Source organism: Ruditapes philippinarum, unplaced genomic scaffold (genome assembly GCF_026571515.1).
Source record: "Ruditapes philippinarum isolate M1 unplaced genomic scaffold, ASM2657151v2 ctg563_1_1_1_1, whole genome shotgun sequence".
In the NCBI taxonomy this organism is placed as follows: domain Eukaryota; kingdom Metazoa; phylum Mollusca; class Bivalvia; order Venerida; family Veneridae; genus Ruditapes; species Ruditapes philippinarum.
In genome coordinates this window covers 106,130-120,894 of record NW_026855307.1, presented here as the reverse complement: position 1 = coordinate 120,894, position 14,765 = coordinate 106,130, and positions in this window count along the sequence as shown.

Sequence of the window (14,765 nt, the reverse complement as noted above, 5' to 3'; positions counted from 1 at the left end):
AAGTTATTAAGATTTCTTCTAACATATATAAACATAGTTAATATTGATATGAAAGTGATCATTTTTAACAGTAGATGCTACTTTGTACTTTTAATAAATGTTCGTTCATTGTGTAAAATAGTGTGATGAAGTCGACATCCAAATTGGCTTACAACAAATTAAAAACTTTATTTCTTTTCTCTTTTATTTGGTAACATTACAAAATTTAAAATGATCTAGCTGGACTGTGTATTATCCCAATATAGCATTAGGACATGCAGTAAACAATAGATAGCTCCATTCTTGATTACTTTATTATTGTTCCGAATTACTTTATTTCTGTTTATTATAGAGTATCTTACAGTTATAAACAAAATGAATGTGGATAGTCTTCATTCAGACCAAACTGAAGTTAAATATTGGAAACAAACCTTCTACATTATATAACCCTACCATATTATAGTAAATTTTATTTTTGAATTTCTTCATGGTGTTACTTAATGAATTTTATTATTTAAATAGCTTGAATTTGTACAGGAGACAATACTTATTAAAATATGAACGAAAAAGATAGTAAAACATTAATAGATGTGTTTTCCGCATTTTGTTAGTAACTATACTATTTAATTTAACTGCCCTTATACAGCCTCAAAATGCGGAAGGCTTAGACAAGATATTTGGCTAATTCGCTGACCTTCGGGGCGAAAAAAGAAGATTCGATAAATTGGCCAATTATCATGTCTTCCATGTGAAACATACTAGAAAATATCCTTAGCAATATTAAAAGAGAAGTGAAACTTTACCCTCCATGCTTGACAGCTATGTGCATTAATTGACAAATGTTTAAATGATCATTTAATCATAAACCATTATCATTAAATGAATAAATCATCATCTATTTAAGATTGATATATGTTAGTTCAAAATGACCAAATCGTTTGGGTTTGCTTATATTTTCTGCATGGGAACTCAAAACAACCCCGTCACAAAAGCGATAGTTGATTGTATGAAGAAACGTTTACCTAGTTCTCACTTAGAATTTTACCAATGCCACGCCATCATAAGGCGGTGTAACAACATTTAGTTTACACATGCGCACTTCGTTCCAAACTTTTTTATTCCTGTCTATACGATTCAGAAGGGCATTTTTTTAATGAGAGCGATTTCATTGGTTGGCAAATTATGTTGAACACTAAATGCATACTATGAAATTCAAATAAATTTGGAAACAAAAATTCTATTTCAAACATGTTAAGACATACGTAACAAAAACAGTACTTCCACGACATTAACATATTTGTCAGATAATTCGGGATAATAGATTTTGGTAAATTTTGTGTTGAATATTAAATATCGCTAAATTGTTGCTTATTACATAAGAAATGTTGCTCTTTTCATTATCTCTCATGAACAGATACACTCAAACCGCATCTCCGATTTGATTATATTTATTGTTTCCATTGCTTGAAGACTTTTTAAATTATATTATAGAGTAAATATTTACAAACCTTTACGAAATAAATTCAATAATAAAACGAGCATAACAAGTTTTATTTCTGAAATAAAATAGTATAAATGTTAGCATTTATTGTTGAAAATAAAAATACCTTATTTTGCAAATTATTTTATATTGATTGTACGGTAAGTACCAAAGAATTTGTAATCGTGTATTTTCCAATCCTTGACAAAATATTTTTACAAGCATTTATTTGAGAAATTTGTAAATAATGCGTTGAACATAATATGATAATTTCTGGCGTCATTTAATCTTGACAAATGTATATATCCATAATATTTCATTATTTTCAATATGTTAAGTCGTACAATGAATGACTTGCATACACAAATACATAGTGGTTAAGTTTTGCAAAATATAATAGTTAAATAATAATAAATGATTAGATGTAAAAAACTCATTTCGTTAAGATTCGAAACTACAACCTTCAGCTTGAAACTGTTATCATAACACTTTGTCACAGTGTGTTACACAATTAGTTCTGAACTAGTATGTGAGAAGTTAGCAGTGAACAGTGGGTTAAGCAAAAGGGCATTTCATTTTATATAGGGAAGTCAATGATCTGCTGTAATGCTCAGCTGTTTTGGGCATCTAGCAGGACATTCCTAAATGTAGTGTAAAAATGCTCTGCTGCAATATTCAGCTGTCTTGGCAATCTAGCAGAGCATTCCTAGCTATAGTGAAAAAATGTTCTGCTGGAATGCTCATCTGGCTAGGCAATCTAGCAGTGCATTACTAAATATAGTGTTAAAATGCTCGGCTGGAATGCTCAGCTGCCTAGCTAATCTGGCTAGGCAATCTAGCAGGGCGTTACTAAATATAATGTTAAAATGCTGTGCTGGAATGCTAAGCTGGCTAGGCAATCTAGCAGGGCATTTCTAAACATAATGTAAAAATGCTCTGCTGGAATGCTAAGCTGGCTAGGCAATCTAGCTGTGCATTACTAAATATAGTGTTAAAATGCTCTGGTGGAATGCTAAGCTGGCTAAGCAATCTAGCAGGGCAATCCTTAATATAGTGAAAAAATGCTGTGATGGAATGCTAAGCTGGCTAAGCAATCTAGCAGGGCATTCCTTAATATAGTGAAAAAATGCTGTGATGGAATGCTAAGTTGGCTAGGCAATCTAGCAGGGCAAACCAAAACCTAGTGTAAAAATGCTCTGCTGGAATGCTTAGCTGGCTAGGCAATCTAACAGGGCATACAAAAACATAGTGTAAAAATGCTGTGATGGACTGCTTAGCTGGCTAGGCAATCTAGCAGGGCATACCAAAACATAGTGTTAAAATGCTCTGGTGGAATGCTAAAATGGCAAAGCAATCTAGCAGGGCATTCCTAAAAAAAGTGTAAAATTGCTCTGCTGCAATACTCAGCTGTATTGGCAATCTAGCCGGACATTACTTAATATAATGTAAAAATGCTCTGCTGGAACGCTAAGCTGGCTGGGCAATCTAGCGGGGCGTTCCAAAATAAATTGTAAAAATGCTCTGCTGGTAAGCTCAGCTGGCTAAGCAATCTAGCGGGGCGTTCAAAACAAAAGCGTAAAAATACTCTGCTTGTATGCTCAGCTGGTTAAGCAATTTAGCAGGGCATTCCTAAATATAGTGTAAAGATGCTCTGCTGGAATGTTCAGCTGGCTAGGAAATCTAGCAGGGTATTCCTAGATATAGTGTAAAACTGCTCTGATGGAATGATTAGCTGACTAGGCAATCTAGCAGGGCATTCCAAAATATTGTACAAATGCTCTGCTGGAAAGCTCAGCTGGCTAGGCAATCTAGCAGTGCATTTCTAAATATAGTGTTAAAATGCTCTTCTGTAATACCCAGCCATTTCTTAATATAGTGTAGAATGCTCTGCTGGAATACTTAGCTGGCTAAGAAATTACGCAGGGCATTCCTAAATACAATGTATAGTGTAAAAATGCTCTGCTGCAATGCTCAGCTGGCAAAGCAATATAGCGGGACATTCTTAAATATAGTATTAAATTTGCGTTATATTCCGAGCTGGCTAGGCAACCTAGCAGAACATTCTGAAAAATAGTGTGAAAATGCTGTGTTGGATAAGCAATCTTGCGGTGCATTCTGAATTATGTATAACATTAATATGCTCTGTTGGAATGCTCAGCTGGCAGACTGATTCGATGATTAATTGTTGCCAACGTTTTATTGACATTTTCGACTTCTAGGCACTTCTGAGGCACTCGCAGACTTTCAGGAATTTTTGGTGCCAATAGAAATAATAATATTTAGACTTCTAAGGACCTTAAAGAGACTACATGTTTTTCATTGTCCTGCGACTTTTTGATGGACACACGCAGACTTTCAGTAATTTTTGTGCTAATGCTGATATTGACAATTTAGACTTCTGGGGACCCTCAAGAGTCCATTTTGTTGGTCTGCGACTGACTCTGGGACACTCGCAGATTTTCAGGAATGGTTGTTGCCAATGGAAATAATCATATTTTTGACTTCTAGGGACCTTTAAGAGTTCATTATATTGGCCTGCGGCGTATTGTTGGACACTCGCAGACTTTCAGTAAAATTTGGTGCCAATATTGATGATGGCAATTTTTACTTCTAGGGATCCGCCAGAGTCCATTTTTCTAGTCTGCAACTGATTCTGGGACACTCGCAGACTTTCAGGAATCTGTGGCGCTGATGGAGATAATGACATTTTTTACTTCTAGCGACCAGAGTTCATTTCGCTGGTCTGCGACTGATTTTGGGACACTTGCAGACTTTCAGGAATTTTTTATGTCAAAGGAGGCAATGACATTTCTGACTTCTAGGGAACCACCAGAGTACATTTCTTTGGTCTGCAACTGATTCTTTGAGACTCGCAGACTTTCAGGATGTTTGGTGCCATTGCAGATCATGACTTTTTTCTATTTTAAGGACCCCTTAGTCAGAAGCAGAGCATTTTTACTCTAAAATGCCATTATCTGCATTAGCACCAAAAATTCATGAAAGTCTGCAAGTGCCCAATAATCAGTCGCAGACCAACGAAATAAATTCTCGACCGTCAAAAGATGTCAAAAATGTAATTATCTCTATTGGCTCCAAAAATTCCTGAAAGTCTACGACTGTCCAAGAATAAGTCACAGACCAAAAAAAAATGGAGCCTGAGCTCAAGAAGTAAAAAATGTCATAATCTGCCTTGACATCAAAAATTCTTGAAAGTCTGTGTGTGCCTCAGAATCAATCGCAGACCAAAAAATGGACTCAGGAAGGTCCCTATAAGTCAGAAATATCATTATCTGCATTGACACCAAAATTCCTGAAAGTCTGCGAGTGACTCAGAATCAGTCGCAGACCAACGAAATAGACTCATAAGGGTCCTTTTCAAGTTAACATGTCATTATCTCCATTGGCACCGAAAATTTCTGAAAGTCTGCGAGTGTTCTAGAAACAGTCGCAGACCAATGAAATGGACTCTGGATGGCCCTTAGAATTTACAAATGTCATTATCTGCATTAACACCAAAAATTCCTGAAAGTCTACGATTGTCCCAGAATCAGTCGCAGACCAAAGAAATAGACACTTGAGTAGGAGTCAAAAATGTCATTATCTGCATTTGCACTTAATATTTCAGAAAGTCTACGAGTGCCAAATAATCAGTTGCAGACTAACGAAATGGACTCTTGAGGGTTACTAGAACCTAAAATAAGCTATCAATCCATTTGTACCAAAATCCTGGAAGTCTTCGAGGATGTCAGTCAAAGGAGCAGACAAAGACCAGTGAAATAGATCTCGCAACAAAAATTAAATTTGTAGAGGCATAAGGATTACAAGTGGATGCATAAGGAGTAAAAGAAGAAAATATTTCCTCTGTATTTAAGAATGCCCTGCTAGATTGCTTTGCCAGCTCGGCATTTTAGTAGAAAACATTGACTTTATTTAAGAATGCCGTGCTAGTTGCCTAAACAGCTAAACATTCCGGCAAAACATTTTTATACTTATGTTCAGAATGACCTGCTAGATTGCTTAACCAGCTGAGCATACCAGCAGAGCATTTTTATCTATATTTTACTCAATTTCCAGGATACTTGGACCAAAACAGTAGCAACTAGAGTGTTAACAAGATTTTTCTATTTTTAGCTCCGGTGACCTAGTTTCACATGCGATTTCGAACTCATCCGAGCAGTTACCTAGACAAGCATCCTGACAAATTTGATGATAATTGAGTCGAAAATGTGACCACTAGAATGTTAACAAGGTTTTTCCATATTTGGGCGGTGTGACCTAGTTTTTCATCCAAGATGACCCATGTTCGAACTTGACTTAGAAATCATCTAAACAAACTTTCAGACCAATTTACAGGATATTTGGATCACAACAGTAGCCACTAGAGTGTTAACAAGATTTTTCGATTTTAACTCCTGTGACCTAGTTTTTCATCCGAGATGACCCATGTTCAAACTCATCCGAGCAAGTACCTAGACAAGCATCCTGATCAAGTTTGATGACACTTGTGTCAAAAATGTGACCGTTAGAGTGTTAACAAGATTTTTCTATTTTTAGCTCCGGTGACCTAGTTTTTCATCCGAGATTACCCATGTTCGAACTCTTTTGAACTATCACCTAGACAAGCATCCTGACCAAGTTTGATGATGATTGATGCAAAAATGTGACCGCTAGAGTGTTAACAAGGTTTTTCTATTTTTAGCTTCGGTGACCTACTTTTTCATCCGAGATGACCCATGTTCGAACTCATCCGAGCTATGAACTAGACAAGCATCCTGACCAAGTTTGATGATGATTGATGCAAAAATGTGACCGCTAGAGTGTTAACAAGGTTTTTCTATTTTTAGCTCCGGTGACCTACTTTTTCAGTCGAGATGTGCCATGTTCGAACTCATCCGAGCTATTACCTAGACAAGCATCCTGACCAAGTTTGATGATGATTGAGGCAAAATTGTGACCTCTAGAGTGTTAACAATGTTTTTCTATTTTTAGCTCCGGTGACCTACTTTTTCATCCGAGATGACCCATGTTCAAACTCATCCGAGCTATGAACTAGACAAGCACCCTGACCAAGTTTGATGATGATTCATGCAAAAATGTAACCGCTGGAGTGTTAACAAGGTTTTTCTATTTATAGCTCCGGTGACCTAGTTTTTCATCCGAGATGACCCATGTTCGAACTCATCTGAGCTATCACCTAGACAAACATCCTGACCAAGTTTGATGATGATTGATGCAAAAATGTGACCTCTAGAGTGTTAACAAGGTTTTTCTATTTTTAGCTCTTGTGACCTAGTTTTTCATCCGAGATGACCCATGTTCGAACTCATCTGAAATATCAACTAGATTAGCATCCTGACCAAGTTTGATGATGATTGAGGCAAAAATGCGACCGCTAGAGTGTTAACAACTAAATGTAAACGGACGACGGACAATCATCGATCCTAAAAGCTCACCCTGAGCATGCTCAGGTGAGCTAATACAAATAAAGCATTAATTCTGCAAGCGAGTCACGGACCGTTACCTAAAGTCTAGAAAGATAAACTTATTTGGTAATTTCCTCAGCAAACACAAAATAGTTGTTGCAAGGTGCATTAGGTCTGCTCTCTATTTATAAATCAGTCCATTTTATTATTTGTTTCTCGCATTATGCGGTTTACCTGTGCATCTGCCGATTTGAAATTAATGATTCCCTCCGAAAAGTTGCTACACACAACCCAAAATGTCCACTAATTTTCAAAGTACAAAAATGAATCTAGTTTTATCGGCTCTTAACGTAAATATTTTTAAAAGATGTTGGTTTAAATATGCTACAAAATAACCGAGAAAAACCTGTCCTTGAAATGAATTCCAATTTAAAAATTACACATACTCGTATACTCCAAGTTTGAAGTGAGTTACTTTGAATTTTTTAGAATTTTACCTTAGAAACAAATAAGAAAAACGTGGGCATAGCTTTGCAAAAGTGAATTTTAGTATTATATGCTCTTCTAAATTAGTGACATGTTCCAATTGTTAACATGTATATCAAGTAAAAAGTAAAAAAAATTGTATGGTCAGAGAAAATGGGTGTTAATAAAAGGATACAACTTAATATAAATAATTTTAGGATTATCTGCCCTTTTGAAATGGCGTCATTTTTTAACATAAACATGTATAAAGTAGCTTTTATAATTCTTCGATAGTTGGAGCTAAAATGTTTCAGAAATTAAATAACAAAATTCCTACCTAAAGATAACATTTCAATCATTGTTTACATCAAATGTCCATTAACCATTTTGGTTTTCCGCATCACCTTTCCGTGATCTATTTTTGAAAAGCAAAGAAAAAAAACAAATTAAAATAACTACTGTTTCTTCTGTCTTAACAAAGCGTGTGTACAAAATACAAAAATGAACTTCTTTACTAATAATATTTGTCATATGTTGCGGTTCGGACCGGAATATCCGTCCCGAGGTGACTCGCACATTGGGCGGTCACGAGGCTTGTCTGACAAGACTTTTATTAATGATCTAGTTCAATGTAAATGTTCGAGCCTGTGGTAAAACTTTATCTTTTGATGACATTTTATTTCGAAAAAAAAAAAAAAAGAAAAGAAAAAAGAAAAACCGCCCAAACTACAATGTGTGTGGTAAAAGCATAAGGGCTTCAATCAATTTATCTCATTTGAAGTACTTGTTCATCAAACACAAGTGATTTGAGATTTTATTACCGTTATAAAACACATCATAATTTCCAGTGAGTAGATAACGATAAGAGAGTACTTTTTTCGTATAATGACATTCTAATGTTTTGAGGCACTGGTAAATTTCTGTCTATGCTACATTTACATAAAATTAAAGTTTTATATAATAATGTTGGCCTTAGCATACGGGTAGAATGACACATCTATATATACATATATACATACACACGAGTACATGTATGCGTGACCAATATCAAATTTATCAAACAAATTATTCACGCTAATAAAAATTATAGCGGAACCGTTATAGATATAACATGTATCAGTGCACTTCAGAAAAGGTAAGTCAGTGTGTATGGATAGTATAGTAATACTTAATAATATGTTGACCATAGTCTTTGCAACAGACTTTGTGGTGTAGTCCTTGAGCGGTGATCCTTCTACCACATTATTGCGGGTTCAAATCCTAGCATTTCTATATATCTTTTTAATCTTTTTTTCTTCAATGCACAGATACTGTGTCATGCATATAAATTACACATCTCATGTTAACACAATTCAATTGACATGTTGTGCTACACATGACATAATTGCTTGCAACGAAAATTATCTATTTTATTTCGAGCAAGCGAGGTCTGGGCATGTTTGGTTGAAGTGTATTATATGGCTCTGACACAAGGACCTCATCACATTTTTTGTTCTTGATTTTGTTGGCAAATGGCGTGATAAGGTACGTTGTCTATCATCTCGCCACCATGTGCTGGAAGATTAGGGATTAGCGTTTCATTAAAAATATCTCGCTGCGTGATAATCACAAATTGAGGTTCTCGCTTGGCACCGGAGACAAACTCCCCAGCTCCAGCGCTAATAAGAGGTTAAAGACATTGTTTGAATTGCTGAATTGAAAAGAATTGTAACTTATCAAATATGCTATAGCATTCTCTAAATTAACATACATGGACAAATATATCTAAAAAAAAAACAAGTAAAAAAAAATAAAATAAAAAATAAAGATATATAAAAAAACTAAAAAAAAAATAATAAAATAAAAACGCCTTAGAAAAGTATAACCCCATGCGAGATTTGAACTTAGACATACCGCAAGCACCATCACAACATGTACACTAACACTAGGCCAGATAATACTCTTCGGCTCTTTTCTGGTGGTGCGTTTTTGTATATATGGCTTTTTCCTGCCACCCTGTGCACTTTTAAATTGAAGATTTCCCATTCTTGATCGACAGTATATGTCGTGTTATCAAGATCAAAATATATAAAATGATAACAATGAACAATGAGCGCAATGGGGTTTGTTAAATTTCTGTTATATGACTTTATTATTTCTTTATTATGATTAGATTTTTGAAAAAGTATTATTGTTGTTATTAATTATTATTATTATTATTATTATTATTATTATTATTATTATTATTATTATTAAAAATAATCATATTTTATAAAATGTATCAATTAAATGATATATTATTCGGAAGTAAGAAGTACATTAACACGCTAACAATCATATACATCTGGCACACTTCGCGGAAACAAAGAAAAAAAACATCGATTATATCATTATTGGTTTACCATGCATGTTCAGGAAAGGACAACTACTATTATACATTTTTTATTCGGCCTCTATATCTTTATAAAAACTATAGGATACTACGCCATTAATTCGTTATATAATTTGCTGATATACACGAGAATATATCCTTCTGTGATCTACAAATTATATATATCTTGCGACCATATATTCTCCCGTTATCAAGATTATTTCGTAACTATAATGCACAATATGTCCAAGGATGACATGTTGGTCTTAACGAGTCGATACTTTGGAAAGTCCAATGAAGGCTAAATCTGCATTGTTGTCCGATATTAAAAACGTATTCGAACTTGTGACAGCAATCTTTTGTTGAATTCTGCACTAACATATGGAAAGCCATGGCTGTCTGATATTGTTCTTTTTCAATTTATTTAACCATTTGGATAATATATGAGTTCACTTCGACTATATATGAATTGAAAACACCTTCTTATTTAACCGGAATCTATTATATTAATCCACAGTTACAATATATGAAACCATACTGTCAGTGTATGAAACCGAGTTGGCAATATATATGTTGATTTTCTCAATATATGATTCCAATTCTTCAATATATGGTACCAAAGTAGCCATGTATGGAACCAGATGTCCTTATATGAAACCGAATTATCAATATATTAATTCATTTTTACAATATATGAAACCAATTTATCAATGTATGGAACCAAAGTAGCAATATATGACTTGATTATCACTTTATATGATACCAGTTCTTCAATATATTGTACCAAAGAAGCCATATATGGAACCAGAAACCGAATTATCAATATATTATGTCATTTTTACAATATATGAAACCATTTTTTTAATGTATGGAACCAAAGTAGCAGTATATAAGTTGATGTTACAGTCTATGATAGCATTTTCATTATATGGAACCAAAATAGCCTATTTTCATGTCAACAAGTCAAAGGCCGAGGTCACTGGGTTCTGTTATTACAATGCATACACTTTTTCATGAAATCAATTATTATTTGACTGATTATTTTTAAACTTTGTGAGTAGATTTACTTTGATGTGTCCTACTGGCCATGCCCATTTTTTGATCAAAGGTAAAGGTCGAGATGAACTTATTTTTTAAATATGTTTTTGTTAATGGTCAGTACGACACAATAGCTTAAATTATGACATACAACTCGTACATATATAACGATAAGTTTTGCCTGCCCAGCCCATTTGAAGTGAATGCGACGTTCAATTCAAATATTTCCTTATTTAGAAAATGTGCAGTATGCAATCAGTGAAGCACGCTGGTCTTTTGAATATTGGCGCGAAACTGTAATACCGGTGCAAGGATAGAATACAGTCTTTAAAAAAAGTCCCGTCAATATAATGACATTTTGGTTCAATATATTGCTACTTTGGTATCATATATTGAAGACCTGGTATCATATAATGTTAAAATCAACTTATATATTGCTACTTCGGTTACATACATTGATAAATTGGTTTCATATATTGTAAAATTGATTTAATATATTGATAATTCGGTTTTATATAAGGACATCTGGTTCCATACATGACTTACTTGGATCCATATATTGAAGATCTGGTATCATATAATGTGATAATCGACTTATATATTGATACTTCGGTTCAATACATGGATGAAATGGTTTCATATATTGTAAAAATGAATTAATATATTGATAATTCGGTTTCATATAAGGACATCTGGTTACATACATTGCTACTTTGGTACCATATATTGAAGACCTGGTATCATATAATGTGATAATCGACTTATATATTGATACTTCGGTTCAATACATGGATGAAATGGTTTCATATATTGTAAAAATGAATTAATATATTGATAATTGGTTTCATATAAGGACATCTGGTTCCATACATGGCTACTTTGGTACCATATATTGAAGACCTGGTATCATATAATGTGATAATCGACTTATATATTGATACTTTGGTTCAATACATGGATGAAATGATTTCATATATTGTAAAAATGAATTAATATATTGACAATTTGGTTTCATATAAGGACACCTGGTTCCATACATTGTTACTTTGGTTCCATACATTGAATAATTGGTATCATATATTGTAATAACCAACTCATATATTGCTACTTTGGTTCCATACATTGATAAATTGGTTTCATATATTGTAAAAATGAATTAATATATTGATAAGTTGGTTTCATGTAAGGACACCTGGTTCCATACATTGCTACTTTGGTTCCATATATTGAAGAATTGGTATAACCAACTCATATATTGCTACTTTGATTCCATACATTGATATAATGGTTTCATATATTGTAAAAATGAATTAATATATTGATAATTCGGTTTCATATAAGGATATCTGGTTCCATACATGGCTACTTTGGTACCATATATTGAAGACCTGGAATCATATATTGAGAAAATCAACTTATATATAATTGCTAACTGGGTTTCATACACTGACAGTATGGTTTCATATATTGTAACTGTGGATTAATATAATGGATTCCGGTTAAATAAGACGGTGTTTTCAATTCATATATAGTCGAAGTGAACTCATATATTATCCAAATGGTTACATAAATTGAAAAAGAACAATATCAGACAGACATGGCTTTCCATACTAACAAGGCACATGTACGCTGTGTTTATTTATGATGCTTGTATCAACCTTACCTTTTTCACATTGCTATTGTTTTTTTTTGTAATAAATTCAAACAAACACTCAAGTTATTTACCTACACATAACTTCTCTAGATAAAACACTAGATAACATTCGGCATTGATCTATTTTTAGTGTCGGGTAATAATGATCAATGCTAAAGGAGTAAACGCCATAGGGCCAATTATTTTATATATCTGGTTAACCGAACATCCGGTTCCGTATTGTGCGATAGTGGAAAAAAGTTATCGTGTAAAAAATATCGCGAATCGAGGCGAAATATTGATGTACCCGTGCATTGAAAATATATTTAAACTATATTTGTAGAATAATCAACATATTTTCAGTAAACGCTCAGAAATGGCAAAGAAAACAACAATAAAAAGAAATAATAGATAAGTCCATGGCACTTTAGAGCAAGTTAACTCCAATGCTGGAATGTTGAACAACTTTGAATGTTTTTATCAGCAGGTACTAGGGGCCAGGTACTTAAGGCACCTGTCAGAGGTCAACTCATGTTCAAATTTTATGCTATGGAAACATTTAATTTGGTTAAACTTGTGACGGATATAGTTTATTTTCCACATCTGGGTGAGTGCTTTCATGTGTCTACGATGGAAGCGCAAAATTGCAAGTTACAGAGGTGGATCGAGAATAGGAGATGCTTGTATCTTTTATTTTGGAGACTTTTTTCTGATTGTTGTTTTCCCTGCCTACGACCATATCTTTTATTGAAAAACAAAATATAATCGGTAAACCAAACAATAAATAAATGGCCTAAGAAAGGAAATCTATGTATCAAATATCTCACGTGATAATGATGTATTTTATTTCACAGGTTAAAATGTTTAAGGAAGTATATGAAACAAGGTTTACTTATAAATATTTAGTGATATTTACCTCAACAATATATTTACTCATATAATTCAACGTCTTGTATCTTTTTGAAAATTGTTTCTAATTTTTAACATATGGAAACAGAGATAAGATTTGAAATGGATAGATTGCAGAGATTCAAATAGCAACGAAAATTTCGAATTTTTGGCAGGGACAAAGGCAAAGGAGATGCTCAGACGACGCAAATACAAGTAACAAAATTATTTTAAGAAAAACGATTATGTTATTTTAAAAGATTTGTTTTGTAACAATATGAGTGAAATTTTCCTTCAGTTACGCGAAGTGTTATCAAGAACACATAGTCAAGAGGAGTTAACAAATTGTATTGAGACATTTGTGGAAGTCGTATCAAAGGAACGTCAAAATATAGGCCCGAAACAACACGAGTCATGGTGGTTGGACCAAGTTATTTCAATAGCAAATCTTCTGATACAAGTTATAGAAAAGATACTTCCTGTTCCTAACATTGTTTCGAGCATATTCTCAACCATCTTAGATATCATATCTAAATTGCTAAGACAGGACATATTCAAAGACTTAGTCGAGTTTAACATGTTCGAAAACTTCAAGACAGCAGTTAACACACAGCAAAGGTCTTTTGACTATCTTGTCGGCGTTTATAGGGAGATAATAGTCGTCGAAGAGATATCGGAAAGAGAGAAGATTGCCAGGAGTGTTGAATGTCACGTAAATATCCACACTGCATGTAATGAGATAGAACCTCTGAGGACAAAGATTGAGAATATTCCCTTTTCTTATTCTTCTTTTACTTATTGAACTGGACAAACAATGTGGAAAGACATCAACAGGTTTCTCAAATGTCATTAAAAGTCATAGAAGTCAGGATAAAGCAATGTTGTCGTTTTTGTACAAGCCGAACGACAAAACCTTGAAGTTCTTTTTGAAGTACAGATTTGAAATGAAATGGCCTCAAGCGAATTTATTTCTACAAAGTCGAGGTTTAGTGGTTGACAACTTCAGGAGTGATTATCTGAAAGAAAATATTTTTCAAATTGTAAATGCTGATGCCAAAAGCATAAGGCTTTCCTTACACGACTGCTTCTTTTTCTTTTGTGTGCGGGCGAATAAAAAAACGGAGGGTAGAAAAGCATATTTCATCCGTTGTTCACAATACGATCGTCATTTGATATCGAGACATGCCTGGACGCGTGCGGATAAGGACATACCTGGAAGTAACAATGAAAACGTTGACTGGCTGTTAGTAAAAGTCGAAAGAGAAGACAAATCAGATTGTTTTGTCATTGTTGCGAAGTCAACTGAAAACAGTTGTCTATACTATGATAATACGGGCCGTGTGCATGACAAAGCGTACAACCCTTCGGACAATCGTTGTTTCTGGAGACTGCACCCTGTTAATGCATCGCTGTTTAATCGTATTTAATATGACACGATATACCTATAACCTTTACTAAAAGATCAAAATCCAAGCATATTACAGTGAAGAAGCACATTAGAATGTTTTT